This window comes from Coptis chinensis, chromosome 7 (genome assembly GCF_015680905.1).
Source record: "Coptis chinensis isolate HL-2020 chromosome 7, ASM1568090v1, whole genome shotgun sequence".
NCBI classification, from domain to species: domain Eukaryota; kingdom Viridiplantae; phylum Streptophyta; class Magnoliopsida; order Ranunculales; family Ranunculaceae; genus Coptis; species Coptis chinensis.
In genome coordinates this window covers 73,131,554-73,147,015 of record NC_141462.1, presented here as the reverse complement: position 1 = coordinate 73,147,015, position 15,462 = coordinate 73,131,554, and the positions used below count along the sequence as shown (strand labels likewise).

General features: G+C 33.5%; 1 long non-coding RNA gene across 2 annotated transcripts; it reads left to right on the top strand.

Moving 5' to 3' along the window:
• Window positions 1-9,024: 9,024 nt before the first annotated feature.
• On the top strand, window positions 9,025-12,310 carry LOC147488766 (uncharacterized). Of its 2 annotated transcripts, XR_015202259.1 has the most exons (4): window positions 9,025-9,156; window positions 9,299-9,457; window positions 11,102-11,992; window positions 12,101-12,310. It is a non-coding gene; the product is annotated as an uncharacterized LOC147488766 (long non-coding RNA). The 2 variants fall into 2 exon arrangements; XR_015202258.1 differs by lacking the exons at window positions 11,102-11,992; window positions 12,101-12,310 and adding an exon at window positions 10,689-10,895.
• Window positions 12,311-15,462: the final 3,152 nt, after the last annotated feature.

Below are 15,462 nucleotides of genomic sequence, written 5' to 3'. Positions count from 1 at the left end.
ATATTCTTGAAGCCAGTATTAGATTTCTTCTCTTTCACCAAGAGCTAGTCAACCTGGATCTACAGCTCCGCAGCTCTCTTCTCAATAGCCTTTTTTGCCCAGATCAGCTCACTGGTAGCCATGGCATCAGTGGATGTATCGGCGGAGGCCACAAAGATGGGTTCTTTCATGGCCAAAAAGTTATTCACTAACTGGAAAAGAATATAGGATGTGTAAGTAACAAAATGAGAGAAACCGAACATTGAACAGAGAAGAAAGTCTTACCTTGGCAAGGTGAACAACAGATCAGCAAAAGGACAGGTCCAAGGTCCCAGCTATATTGGCTTCAGCCTTGTCAATAGGAAGTCACGCAGCTTCCAAAACTCCAAGCATGATATCAACATCTTTAATAGAGTGTTTGTTGGTAACAGGTAGTTCATCAGTTCGTCCCCAATGCTTCATCTCCACTATCATCTCCCTTTTAGGGGAATCTGGAGATCGAGGCTAGAAAGGGATGTCATCACTCTCCCTCTTCCTTTTACCAAATCGAGGAAGGGGGAGAGCGATAGTGTCACACCCCGAATTTTGACAAAATCAGAAAAAAATAATATTTGTTCCCGACTCTTCGATTTTCGAGGTGTGATGCACTCTCAACTTCCAAAAACCCATCATCTATTTAATTATTCTAATAATTTGAAACCAATAATATTTTTAAATAAACAAAAGTCCTCTTCATTACCAAAAACTCACAAAGATGATTAAATTACAAATATCCTTTCAACACTCTTTAATTATAATTACAACTGAAAATATAAAACAACATTGTCTCAACTAAAATCTATTATACCTTAAGGGAAAACAAAACATATCCTGAATGCGACGCTAACGCAAACCACAAGCAACAACCAACCTTCTTCAACATTAATCCTGCCAAGACTTACCAACTATGTTCATTTAATGAACATACCCGATAAGCAAACATACAAATCGGGTCAGCATTATAAACAATGCTGGTGTGAGTAGCCCTAAAATACAAAATATACTTATACATATATATACACAATCCATAAGGTAGTTAGTTCCTCCACCGAGGCGCCTTAACTTCCAACGACTAATACAACATTCTTAATCACAATAATTAAGGCATTTAGTTCCTCCACTGAGGCGCCTTAGTTTCAAACCATACTAAATCAACTGTATCTAATAATAGAATAACCAAACTAAAACTTACTATATACTTACACTGGTGTAAGCCAAATCACAGAGTGGGTCACCCCTGCATAAATAATCAATTCAACCTACCTTTCTGTAGGACCATTGTGAATGTAACATAAATTACAATAAATCATTTATTAGAGCTTTAAGGTACACTTTGTTATATCACCACCATTATTGTTTGGAGTTTCTTCAAATGTCTCTAGAATCACGTCGTCTCTTGTCTTACCTAGTTTTCTTGGCTACCACAATCGCTACCCAACGCCGAACATGTACATCCACATGCCTCCCCTCACATAATGAACCACTCCGTGCGAAGTTACCCTAACCGGGATATCGAATACCAGGTAACCCTCACACGAAAGCCATTATGTGAGTACTGCCACTATTCGGCATAAAATATCGTGCGTCTCGTTCTAATTTTGCGAATGGAATAATCAAGCCACTATTCGGCTACAATTGCCCTACAACAAAAGGGTCAATCCACATCTCATATATACACCCTATACAGGGGCCAATCATATCACATACGCCCATCACAAGGCCAAATCCTCTGAGTTGTGGTAGCTAAGTTCTAGGATTTTCGTTATGTAATTTATTCAGGTGTCATACATTCAGGTCTCATAATAATTCTTGTTCTACCTCATGCCAGTATACTTAATTGTACTGAAGCTCAACGTTTCTTGTTATAATAAAATCCGCATTATCACGTGCCAATACTATTCATTACACGATATCCAAGCATCTCTATATCAAATCTCAAAACTTATTATTTCATGTGCCAGTCATATATTGCACTACACCATATGGAATATCTCAAGCCTTCATAGATATTACCATTCATTTAAGTAGGAACTCATAATAGTAATCAATCAGGTAATGTATTCGTTCAATATATTTATGTGAACTCAATTCCCCATCAAAGGCACGCATTATTTCCATTTGTGCACACTATAAATAGTAAATAAGTAATAAAAATATATGTCCATTCTACCAATGCCAAAATGAAACGACTTTAAAAAGAAAGAACAACTCAAGTCCAAATATCATGCATAATTATTCTAGTCCAAATCACAAGTCAAGTCAAACTAATCAACAGTCAAAAACCCAATACTAAAGTCCATGAATCTAAGTACGTATGTATTTTAATTCTCATAAAAACGTATATATCTAAGTCTTATAAGAATTCTCCTCTTGTTACGTGCCAAATTTATATGTTTTACACCCTACTCACATCAAATCTTAATTAGAAAATGACAAACAAGGTTATACAATTTTCGACAATATTTTATTATTACATTGGTCCATAAAATTTACAACATAAAACGTAGCACAATTAAATAATCAAAAGTTCACAATCAAAGCCCAAAACCAAAACCCAAAAGTCTAAATATTTAAATACCTCATTTAGATCTATATTAAGTCATATGGACTGGCCCCAAACAATATTAGAAACTGACCCAAAACAATAAAGTGATTCAGCCCAAAGAAAGTAAAAGAAACTGGCCCAAAAACTAACTAATTAGTTTCGGCCCAAAACAAAATTAGATTTTGGCCCAACAACTAAACAATCTAAGGCCCAAGCCCCAAGCCCAACCGACCAACAGGTCGTCTCCCTCAGCTGGTCAGCAGCTTTCCTCCATCGCCAGCCACCACCAGCCACCACTCGTCCTCCCCTCTCAACCCCACGGTTTCACTCCTAAACAAAAACCCTATAACTTTAATAAAAGCAAAACCTCAATTCTTGTATTTAAAATTCTTCAACCAAAACTAGATCTGGAAATTTCTCGCCGCCATTAACGCTCCTCTGGAGCTTCAGCAGCACCATTAACAGCCCACACACATACTACACTACCCCATCACCAACAATCCCTTCCAGTACTCAACCAAAACCACAACAACAAAGTTCAACTAATCTAAACTACTGAGCGATTTCTCTGGCCGCCATTAACACTTCCTTCAAGCTTTGACATCCTGCAAACCCACGTCAATACCACATACCCAACACTTCACCACCAGCACCAAACATCATTCCTATCATAACCACATCAGTAAGAGTTCAAAACCACCACAAAAGAGTTCAAACAAAGATGTAGGACGATTTCTTGCTGTTACGCTTGCACCGCCATTAACAGCCTAATAAGCTTCAACAGTTCAATAATTAAACCAAACAATATACTAACATTTAACCAGTTTAACACTTCGACAATATAGCAGAATAACTATAGAAGAACAAGCAGAAAAATGAACGGAAATCTTGGACAGTAAAATTATGTCTATATCGTAAAACTCTAGATTTGATGAAATGGAAAAACTAACTACTCACATTAATTAAAAGCTCCATGAATCCTTCATAGTCTAAATCGTTGGCTCCAACTCTCTAGCAAGCGAGCCGCCTCCATTTTATTTTATTTTTATCTAAAAAATCCTATTCTCTGGAAAAAAAAAATATTAATAATTAATATATATATATATATATATCTGGGTTTGAAACCGAAGCTCAACACATACTCGGGCCCAGAAATCAGGCCTACATATCCCAAATCTAATCCAACAAATTTTAAATAAAAAAATAAATTAATATAAATAAATACAGATTACAAATACGGGCATTACAGTTATACATATCTCAAAAGAATCTCGTCCCGAGATTCAGAAGTAAAGTAATCTATACGAACAAATAACGTTGGTTATTAACTTAGAACCTACACAAGAATATACCGGGATTAAACTTAAGCAATATAACGTTGATATTAATTATTTTTAAATAATTTCATAATATATGTCCTCATGCCACTACAAAATCTATTATAGTTTAACTGTCTATATTAAAACAAATTATTACTGTCACTTAAACGCAAGACAAATATATTGTTTCTCATTAGCATGCAGTTTCTTGACACGTAGAAACCTCTACGAAAAAAAATATTCTACTTAAACTAATCAATAATATGGGGTAAGTTCATCCCTGCATAGAACATTAGGGAGTTTCTCATTATCATGCATTAAAGAAAATTAGTGTCCTAACACACTTAAAACAAAAGGTCACTCATGTCATTGAAACTACACTAAAAAAATCTCAAATATATTAATTAAGCGTACTCCTTTATCGTATGAGTCAAATCGAAAAGGAAACATCTAATTAAAAATACAAACAATAATATGAATCAATAACGCATTAAAACACTTATCCAATTTTATATTAATTTCTTCTCATGCATATATCAAAATTTATTTTCTTTTACTAGTAAACTATTTTTTTTTTTACTAAACAAACAAATCAAGTTTCTCTTTTTATCATGGATGACAATCTAAGCAACGGACATACTACGTATTTCATAAGAAAATTTGAAACAACAAAATGCATATACCATGGATAAACCATGACTACTCAGTATGATAAACCATGGATCTAAAAGTGTAAGAAAACTTCGACACACTAACACATTTTAATCACATAAGAATAAAATTAATTAGTCAGCAAAAGTTATAGAGAATGGATGAATTACACTAATTATTATGCATGTGAAATTTATTAAAATGTCACATGATAGTAACATGCAACCTCAAACAATAAAACTTTATATTTACTTTAGTCATGCTTTCAGAAACCCTTTTATTTCATTATTTTATTGTATCTACAAATATTATTTCTTTGCATTATCAAACAAAATATTAAGGAACTCTAACTCAAGTTTATGCAATTATAATTTAGCAACAGGAGAGAAAGATAAACAATCAAATATATAATACTCTCATTTCAGCAAGTAAAAAATTAATCATTTAAAACTATATAAATTAGAAATATTAAAACAACCATCGAATCTTAATTCTGGAATGTAACTAGATCAAATATAACACGTATTAAAAAAATAATTTTTCATATCCATCTATCAAAATTATATAGACTGAAACAAAACAATTAAGAAGAAATACTCGACGTTCAGGGTTATTATTATTACTAATTATTTTAAACAGTGAAAAGGTTAAAAAAATTAATCTCCATATACAATGACAATTAAAGTAAGACTTGCTATCGTATAATACGTTTTTTATTATTACTATTATTTTTTTAATTTAGGATAATATAAACCCACTTCTAATATATCCCCAACAACAAGTTACATTGGCATGAACAAAGTTCAATATATTAATTAAGAACAATAAATCCAAGACATATGTTTTAAAATACTTGAAGATGCAAAAATCAATGTGAAACTAATTTAACAATATGACTCAATTTTATAGGCACAAAACACACTTATAAGACAAAAAAATAAAAAGTTCATGTACCGTTGAAGCAAGAATATTACCCTAAGACATCCTCTACACAAATTCCAATATGAGTTAAGACTAACAATATCTACTAGTAGTATATTCTATAATGATCCTGGCCTCTTAAATTCATCTAGGTTTTTTTCTTACGCATAATGCCCCTGAATAAATACTTACTTTAAAACATTCATATCATATTTAGAAGGGTTGCTTCGTCTTTTTCGCGCTTTACTAATTTTATGTGTCCATTATGTCCTTAGATTAAAGTATTATTTAACCCCTTTCAATAGGTGTAATGGGTCATTTTATGTGGTTGTGCATTAAAAATCTAAATCCACGCCATTCTTTTCCAACTATACGCACCATAAATATCATTTAATTTTTAATTATTAGGGCGGTTACAAATATGGAGGGATGGCAAAAAGAGAAAGCTAGAGAGAGAATATGAAACTGTTATTTTCTTCACTTCTTCTCGCCTGCTTTATCCCCAAATCTCCCCGCTCTTCGGACTCACCAAAAAAAAAAAAATTCAATTGCACCGGTTATGTTGACAATGAGAGAAGATTGAATGTTCTAAGTAAAACATATAATGACCGAATGGATTTAGGTACTAGGTTTGCTCTCTACTATAAACAGTGGCTTAAGATTGGTGTTTTTAAAGCTCCTCCGGTCCCTTCAGTGTATTTACCTTCACTATCAAGTAAGGTTTTTGCACAGAAGGTCGTCTGGCTCTTTTAGTATGCAATCCCACATAAATAAAACCTGTAAGTAAATAACTGACTTTGAATATGTTTGTAATATTTTTTTGGGTAAAGTAATATGTTTGTAATATCAATGTCTGCTTTTATTCCACTTTTGATTCATGGTGATGTGATACTTATTTATCTATATAGATACCAAGCTGTTATTTACATGGTACTTGCAATTTGAAAGAAGAGAGGGAAATTGGCACTCAGGAAAATAACTTCAAGCTAAGCAGTTCTAAACATGTGAGCAACTCTTCTTTTTAAAATATTTTAGTTTTTGATGAAATAGCTTTAATGTAAAAAGTATGATTTCTGGAAATATTGGTTTTTTTTATCTAGACAGCGTATCGAACAAGTTCATCAGAGATCGTCTAGCCAAAGTTACAAGAACCCCAAGGTTGAACTGCAGCCCAAGACCAAAACTTCTAACTTTTTGCGTAAATTGTCATACCAAAGTAAACCATCCATTGCCTTGGTCTGTAACAGCCATGTCGATAAGAATGATGTAATTGTGAGGGAGCCAATTAACCATCACAATCTTCCTTCAAGTAATCTCAGTAGTGCGATTGCGACTATTTGCAGCTCTGACATCCATACCAACTGCGAGTTTTCGATTCGTGTGGTTGCAAAAGCTTGGTTGGACTCGAATGGGATCCTTCTGTTGTTTAGACTTTTTAAGGATTGGTAATTTTTCTATGATTTTTCAGTTAAATTTCACTATTTATTTTATTTTATTTTATATCTTTAATCAATTATTTGGATATACAAAGGTGAAACTACATTTTTTTGTTTATTTTATAAATATAGGAAATGAATAATATTTGGTATTTTTCCTTAGTGAGCGATCAAAATGGTTGATTAATATAAGTCTTCATTCATTTATGTCATGGACCTGGATGAGGTAGTTTGCCTAGAAAAACGAAAGAAGCGTTCGTCTTAAAATTAGTTTGCCATAAAAGAAGTTTGGTTTGTAATTAGAAAGTGGCCGTGTTTGATAATTTGTTTGTGAATTTGAGCATTGTGATTGTGTTTTGATTGCAATGGAAACATGTGTCATCTTTGTTGTGGAGATTTAATTAACTAGAAAAATTAAAACATTTATCAGCAAGTGTTTTGTACGAAGGACCTCAAGATTGCAGTTCTAGAGAGTTGGTGTTATGTCACAACTCCAAGCGACAAGCAACACAAAAATAATTAGAGCTTCCTTATGACGACGCATACTTTCTTAGCCATAGAGTTCTTGGTGGTGGTCATAGATTCAGTGTAGGGCTCTTTTTCCCATTTATTGTTCTTTCATTTTTTTCTTGAAATTGGTTGTAGGCAGGGAACTTTTTCAGTGGTACAAAACAATTCCGTATCTCATTTACATGGTTTAGTTATTGCGTTAAACATATATTTATGAATAGGTTGTAGAAGTAAAAATCGTGACTCATAACTCATAAGTACTAGCTTCAATGATAGCTCCTAATATACTGGCTTGGTTTTTTCTCTTTCGGGAATGTGAACTTTATTTAAAGTTGTGTCTGTGCAGAGAAAACATTAGAAGGCGATCAACCATAGTATGCTTCCTACAGATCTATATTATTGCGTTCGCCCCGAAAGCATCTCGTGTGAATATTCGTCTTTGTGAGTTGAGGCTCTGCATCTTTTTGTTGATTCTAAATGTGTCGGTTTTTGTGAACACACTACATGTCATTAAAGAAGCGAACAAGAGAAAAAAATAATATCTAAGAACTCCTTAGTAAAATTATATCATTGCTAATGAAGAAGAAAGTTTGAAGAGAAAAGATAGAGTATGGCTTAAATAATTCTGGCCTTTTCTCACACCTTATATAGAAAACATAGTCAGGTACAATGTCCCACCTATCTCTGAGAACTCTACCACCCTTAATGATTTCCCTTCTGCCCCCTCCCCAAAATGGATAATAAATGCATTCACTAATATTTTGTGATTTGTGTTAAAATAAGTCCACAGTTGTGAAATTGCTATATGTTTGGTCTCTGTCATCATTGTATTTAATTTACTATCATCATTCTCCTTACTCATCATTTATGGCAGTTTACAAGTATCTGAGTTCCTTCTAGGTTTAAGTATTCTCTGTGGAAATTATAGGTAGCACAATATGCTTCAGAATATGGGAAGAGTAAAGTCAAGCATCGATGATGTCGATCGATTGCCTCGGTATTCGAGTAAACCACATTCTATGTTACACTAATGTCAACGAACATTTTGCTTTAAAAGTTAAAAATAGCTGAGTTCACCATTTTTTTTCAAAGAGAATCCCATATTTAAAAAAGAAACCAACTCACAATGTCGTGCTTAAGTTAACATTTTATTTCTGCAAATAAGTTTTCTGAAGGTCTGAATCATCACAGATCACTGACATTATAGTGGAAAAAAAATGTGGAAATAAGCTTTGGTCAGTCAAACCTAAGTAGAAATCTGCTAAATATCAGGGTCAGGGTCAGGGTCAGCAACTATTAGGTTAAGTTTTCTATTTGTAGCTTTATATGCGTTCATCCATCTATGCAAGACGGTAATGCGAGACAACTTTATTCTCCTGAACAACCCAACATCATGTAATACAGGTAAGTGAAAAATAGGAGCGTTTTTTAATCACATGTCCAAAATTCAATAAAGGTTATCCTCCTAATTTTAGGACTCTCAGGCACTCCTATATAAACGACAGCATGCAATAAAAAATGGATAACTTTAACTTTATTTTGAACTTGCTAATTATGGAAAACACTGTTGACATATTTTAGGAAGCAAGAAATTGTTGACTTAGATGTAAAACCAACTTCTTGACAATGCTAACTCCTTTTGTAGGGCCTTAGAGGATCTTGATTCTTTGTTTCTTCAGGCATCAAGGAATGACCAGTACGCTTCAGTTGAGTTAATGAAGGCAAAGATCTTCACTGCTTTAGGTGCATTGGACAGGTATTACATCTGATCCCATATCTATTCGCCTTGTATAGAAAACTATAGAAAACTTTTAGAGTGTACACTTATTCCTTAAGAATATAATTCAATTGTAAGAATTGCATGTTCTTGACGGTTTGCATTTTGCAACCTCCTTCAGACAGTTCCCTCTAGCGTGCTTGATAAAGGAAAGGCAATTGCAGATGCTTATAGAGTCAAAGAAGATAGTTAGGGAACCTGAGAAGTTGGATCCAGAAATTCAAAAGCTAGAATCACTTTTATGAGTCTGAATTTCTCACTTCTGTTTTTCTTATTGAAGGTAAACCCTTGTACCTTAAATCAAAATTAGCCGTGCATATAAGAGTTTTCTTTTTAATTTTATTTTTTATATGTTTTGTTTTTGTTAAATTTTTTGGTTGCTGTTCTTTAAAATAATAACAGGCTCTAACTTCATTGGGTTCATACTGCTTGCATTTATATCGCATATATAGGACATCATCCGTCATCAAGAACGCATGTACTTTGTATCTACTAGCCTGGTGTTAACGTGTTAGGCATACATTTTTGTTTAGAAGGAGGTATGTCTTTTATATGAATCATTAATGTTCCCTATTTTAGAAACCACAAAAAATAAATTAAATGCCATAACTGCCCCAAGTGCTATTTTTACCCAAGGATTTGCTACTTCAGGTCTTTTAACTAAAATGCATCAATCCCAGTGGTTAATGATGCACGTAAATATCTAGGTATGGAATGACCAGACTTTCATCTGTATAATGTCGTAATACAGCAAAGAGGGATTTTTATATCAAACAGGTAAAAGTGTAATCATGTGTTGAAAATTATCTTGCTCTCTCATTAACTGTATTACACTAAATAATATGTTTTACCCTCCTGATTTTTTATTTTTTTTTGGGAGAGCCTTTGGCTGTGTGAGACTATCCTCTATTTGGGAGCTGATTTCTTTTCACCTTATTTATGAGGATGGGTTGCCTTGTAAGTGACTTCTTCAGAAGTAGAACAACTCATTTTGGGATTTTGACTTGGACGGAAACTTGACTTAGTAGGTTGGCTCTTGGATTATATTGTAGACGGTAGACCTGTATCTGCTTCTCTTTTACATCCATAGAATTTAGTTGCTTACTTTATGATAATTTGATTCTTTAATAAGCTACATTACAGAGTCATCTTTGGGGCTTTGGTGAATTACAAAATCAATCATCATAAGGATTGGCCGTCTAGAATAGGATTTCATTCTAGAGGTCTTATAACATTTGTTTTTGCTAACGATTGGGTGCAGAATTATGTTTACTTATTACAATTCTTATTCACCTAAGTTCTGAATTTCTGATTAATTGAACACCTTCACGAACTATAACTCCTGCCCTTGGTATACACTGTATCCTCTATTATTGTGATCCTCAATTAGAAATGCTTTCTATAAATTATAAGTTGGTATAGCTACTCCCCTATTCTCAAGTGGCCATCTAATAAGATGGAACCAGTTCTTGCTATTGTTGGTAGCACTTCATCTGACAACCGTTTAATAGGAGTATGTGCTTTGCTAGAAGGCCAATGGAGTAGCAGGCTGCTACCAGAGTTTTTCCAGGTATCCTATTCTAATTTACATTTTGAAAACTTATTGAGGCTTATTTAGGTTCAATGGCAGTGCACAAAGAGAGCGACGGAGACTGATTGTGTTGCATAATTTTTTACCAAAACAATGTAACCTTTTGTATTAGTGTAAACTGTGCAAAGTATGCTTTTTTTTTTTTCTATTAGTTTTTTTATTCTACTACATTCCATCAAATTCACACCTAATAAACACGTGCATGCACATGCACTTTATCAACATACTTCCAACCTCTCCAACACAAGATATATAAAAATAGTAAAGAAAGTCTTGGAGAAGAACGATCTTGAACAAATGAAGAGAGGGTTAAATGTTTTAATGTTGTTGCAGATGGTTGTGATATTTAACGTATACATTAATGGAGGACTGGAAGTTGTAAAGTGGTGTTGTGGATGTTTAAGTCAGAGGAAGGAGGAAGGGCCGAAGGGAAAATCCAATCGCTGAAGGGAAAAAACATCAGGTCAAGACTTCTCACTTAAGTTGATCTGAAGAAAGTGATAAAAGAATAGCGGAAACGGTAACCATGGTAATGAATATGTATCAGGTCATCAGGGCCATTATGATTTTTAATTTCACTTCAAAGTTGTGCTCTCAAATTTATTCCTAGCAAAACCTTTAGATTATTGGGTATGCTCTTAATTCATGCTTATTGAATATGGTGTGTTCTTGATTTAGCTCGTGGTTTCATCGATTCCGTTTTTGGTTATGACCGTAGCTTGGTCAGAACTGATTTTATTAATTATATTAGGATTGTTATACCTACTTGCTTTAGTTAAATCACCGAACAAATTCAATTAAAGATCTCTTCTTTGCTCCTAGGTGTCAAATCTTGCTCTTCTGAGCTTTTACATCTGAACATTATGGGCTATAACTTAATATTTGCATTTCCACTTATTGTGAGTTCATTTCGTGGTTTGTCTTTGTCAGATAGTTAGAATGAACTTTGTTTGAAGTAAATCTATTCTCTGGATTAACAATCGGACAGTCTGTCTTCATACGCAAGTGCAGTAAATGTGATGTTGGCAAGTGACCAAACATTTGTTATGTATGCAGGCTTTGTGTATTGATTTAGGGACCTAACTTGTGTTCTTAATGAAGTTCATGTCCTTTCAGATTGTTCGCATTATTGATCAACCTATTTTAAGAGAAATGGACTGGGATGACTGGAAGGGAGCCAAAATTTATTCCAAAATAGTGCTTCATGTTTCCCTTCAGAAAATGGTATTCATTTATGGTGTTCGGACATTGCTTTCTTTGACTGACATATTTACTTCAAGGATTAGTGTTTAAATGAATTTATCATGCCTATGCTTCTTATATTGTTTGCAGGATATGTTAACTGAGGAGTGTACTACCCGAAGTTCTTATAACTTTATAAGTGATTTTAGGACTCATCAATTCTCAAATTAGTTTTGAGTATTATATTCGGTATGTGATATGCTGTTATTTCATACTTAACATGATATGCTATTTTTTCTACTTAACATAGTATATGTAGGGAAGAATTTCTCCTAATAAGGGTGGTCACTATGAGTGCCAGCTGCCATGTGCTTCTTTTGCAAGGCTGGAATGGTTGATGTTGCGCTTGACATGTATATTCAAGGTCAGAGTTCGGGTTATCTCTGAATAGGTTGGCTTATATCAGTGTTGATGAGGTATGAGTGTTACAGGATTCTATTATATGCAATTTTATTTTTCTGGAAAGAGGACCTCTTCTATTCTTGCAGACGGTCTCTGTAGGGAGGGGAAGTTAGATAAGATGAAATCAGGTTTTAAAGTACTTCCCCCAAGATATAAATGTTATATATAGACAAGGCCTTAAAGTCATTGTTGTTAAGATTTATCAGAATTTGTGACTAGATTAACAATTCCAAATTGTCCTTTGCTTTTTCAACATTAATATTTTTTTTGAATGTCTTGAATGCTTTGAGATCTAAATATTAGCTCTATTCTGAAGCTTTGGCTTCATATTTCCAGCACTATACATGTCCAAACTTATTATAGGCTCCTTTGCTTCAGTGCATATATTAATATGTTAATGAAATCATTTCAAAATATTGCTTTGGTACCTGCCCATCTAAATGTCTCGCCACAACAATCGTTTGTAAAAATTCATTTTCTAATTTTCCAAACTCTGACTCCTGCCAAACAGCCAAATTTTCTTTTGAAGATACAATCACGTGCAATGCACGTGCACTTTAGCTAGTAACTATAACAAATTAATCATTACTAACGTGACAATAGGAAAACAACTTTACCTATGTCCTCTTGATGAGACCATATTGACTTCATTTACACACGGTAATAATTTAATCCACATACAATAAATAAAACATGTATACGTATGTATACACATCTCAAAAGAAATACACCAAATATTTTATTTTAATATTATATATATATATATATATATATATATATATATATATATATATATATATAACTAAACATAATCATCCGTACTTTACAACATTGTTCATCAGTTAAAAGTGTACGAAGGATGCGAGATAGTTCCTCTAACACTGAGGCAAATAGTTCCTCACATAGTACGTCATAAAGTCATCAGTTAATGCAGCATATTCAATATAGATTAAAAGTATATCCTTGTTTCTTGAATAATAACATAATACTTCAAATAAAACGTTCACAAACATACTACCGCAGTTAATCTATAATCCATGTGAAAATGATTACCAACAACAAAACAACATTACAGCAGTACACATCATTTTGATCAAATCCGTTAATAATTAACATATAACTAATGTAACTACTCCTCATATGATAAGGAAAAATAAAAGCATTTCATATGCACTCCACAAGAGTAACTAATATAAATATACACATTACACATACAAATAAATCAAGAAAAATATTGACTCGCTTTATTTATGTATCTCTTTTTTTTTCTTTGTAAAAACAAAACGACTAGTGGAAATAGTTTTGAAAATAATACTTCTTAAACACTACCCATAAACCACGATCCGAGAATCACTTAGACTCACCTAAGTCTAAGCTAACCAAATGCTCTGATACCAAACTGTCACACCCCAAATTTCGACAAAATCGGAAAAAAACAATATTTGTTCCCGACTCTTCAATTTTCGAGATCTGATGCACTCTCAACTTCCAAAAACCCATCATCTATTTTATTATTCTAATAATTTGAAACCAATAATATTTTTAAATAAACAAAAGTCCTCTTCATTACCAAAAACTCACAAAGATGATTAAATTACAAATCTCCTTTCAACACTCTTTAATTATAATTACAACTGAAAATACAAAACAACATTGTCTCAACTAAAATCTATTACACCTTAAGGGAAAACAAAACATATCCTGAATGCAAGGCTAACGCAAACCACAAGCAGCAACCAACCTTCTTCAACACTAATCCTGCCAAGACTTATCAACTATGTTCATTTAATGAACATACCCGATAAGCAAACATGCAAATCGGGTCAGCATTATAAACAATGCTGGTGTGAGTAGCCCTAAAATAAAAAATATACTTATACATATATATACACAATCCATAAGGTAGTTAGTTCCTCCACCGAGGCGCCTTAACTTCCAATGACTAATACAACATTCTTAATCACAATAATTAAGGTAGGTAGTTCCTCTACTGAGGCACCTTAGCTTCCAATTCAACAATAGTAAGGCATTTAGTTCCTCCACCTCATGTGCCTTAGTTTCAAACCGTACTAAATCAACTGTATCTAATAATAGAATAACCAAACTAAAACTTACTCTATAGTTACACGGGTGTAAGCCAAATCACAGAGTGGGTCACCCATGTATAAATAATCAATTCAACCCACCCTTCTACAGGACCATTGTGAATGTAACATAAATTACAATAAATCATTTATTAGAGCTTTAAGGTACACTTTGTTATATCATCACCATTATTGTTTGGAGTTTCTTCAAATGTCTCTAGAATCATGTCGTCTCTATGTCTTATCTAGTTTCCCTGGCTACCACAATCGCTACCCAATGCCGAACATGTACATCCACATGCCTCCCCTCAAATAATGAACTACTCCATGCGTAGTTACCCTAAGTGGGATATCGCATACCAGGTAACCCTCACACGAAAGCCATTATGTTAGTACTGCCACTATTCGGCATAAAATATCGTGCATCTCGTTCTAATTTTGCGAACAGAATAATCAAGCCACTATTCGGCTACGATTGCCCTACAACAAAAGGGTCAATCCACATTTCATATATACACCCTATACAGGGGGCAATCATATCACATACGCCCATCACAAGGGCCAAATCCTCTGAGTTGTGATAGCTAGGTTCTAGGATTTTTGTTATGTAATTTATTCAGGTGTCATACATTCAGGTTTCATAATAATTCTTGTTCTACCTCATGCCAGTATACTTAATTGTACTGAAGCTCAACGTTTCTCGTTATAATAAAATCCACATTATCACGTACCAATACTATTTATTGCATGATATCTGATAATCCGATAAAATTGAATATAATTCTACTCCGAATAAACGATAAAATCTAAACGGAAGTAAAACTAAAACTTTTACGTATACTATTTATCAAAGATTTCTACTCTCGATACTATTGAAGTAGAGTTGGAATAGAAGATTTGTTCCACTCCTAGTTCCTTAGCATTCAAGTTTTCTACGACTATCAATCCTACCAAAGTCAATGAGAG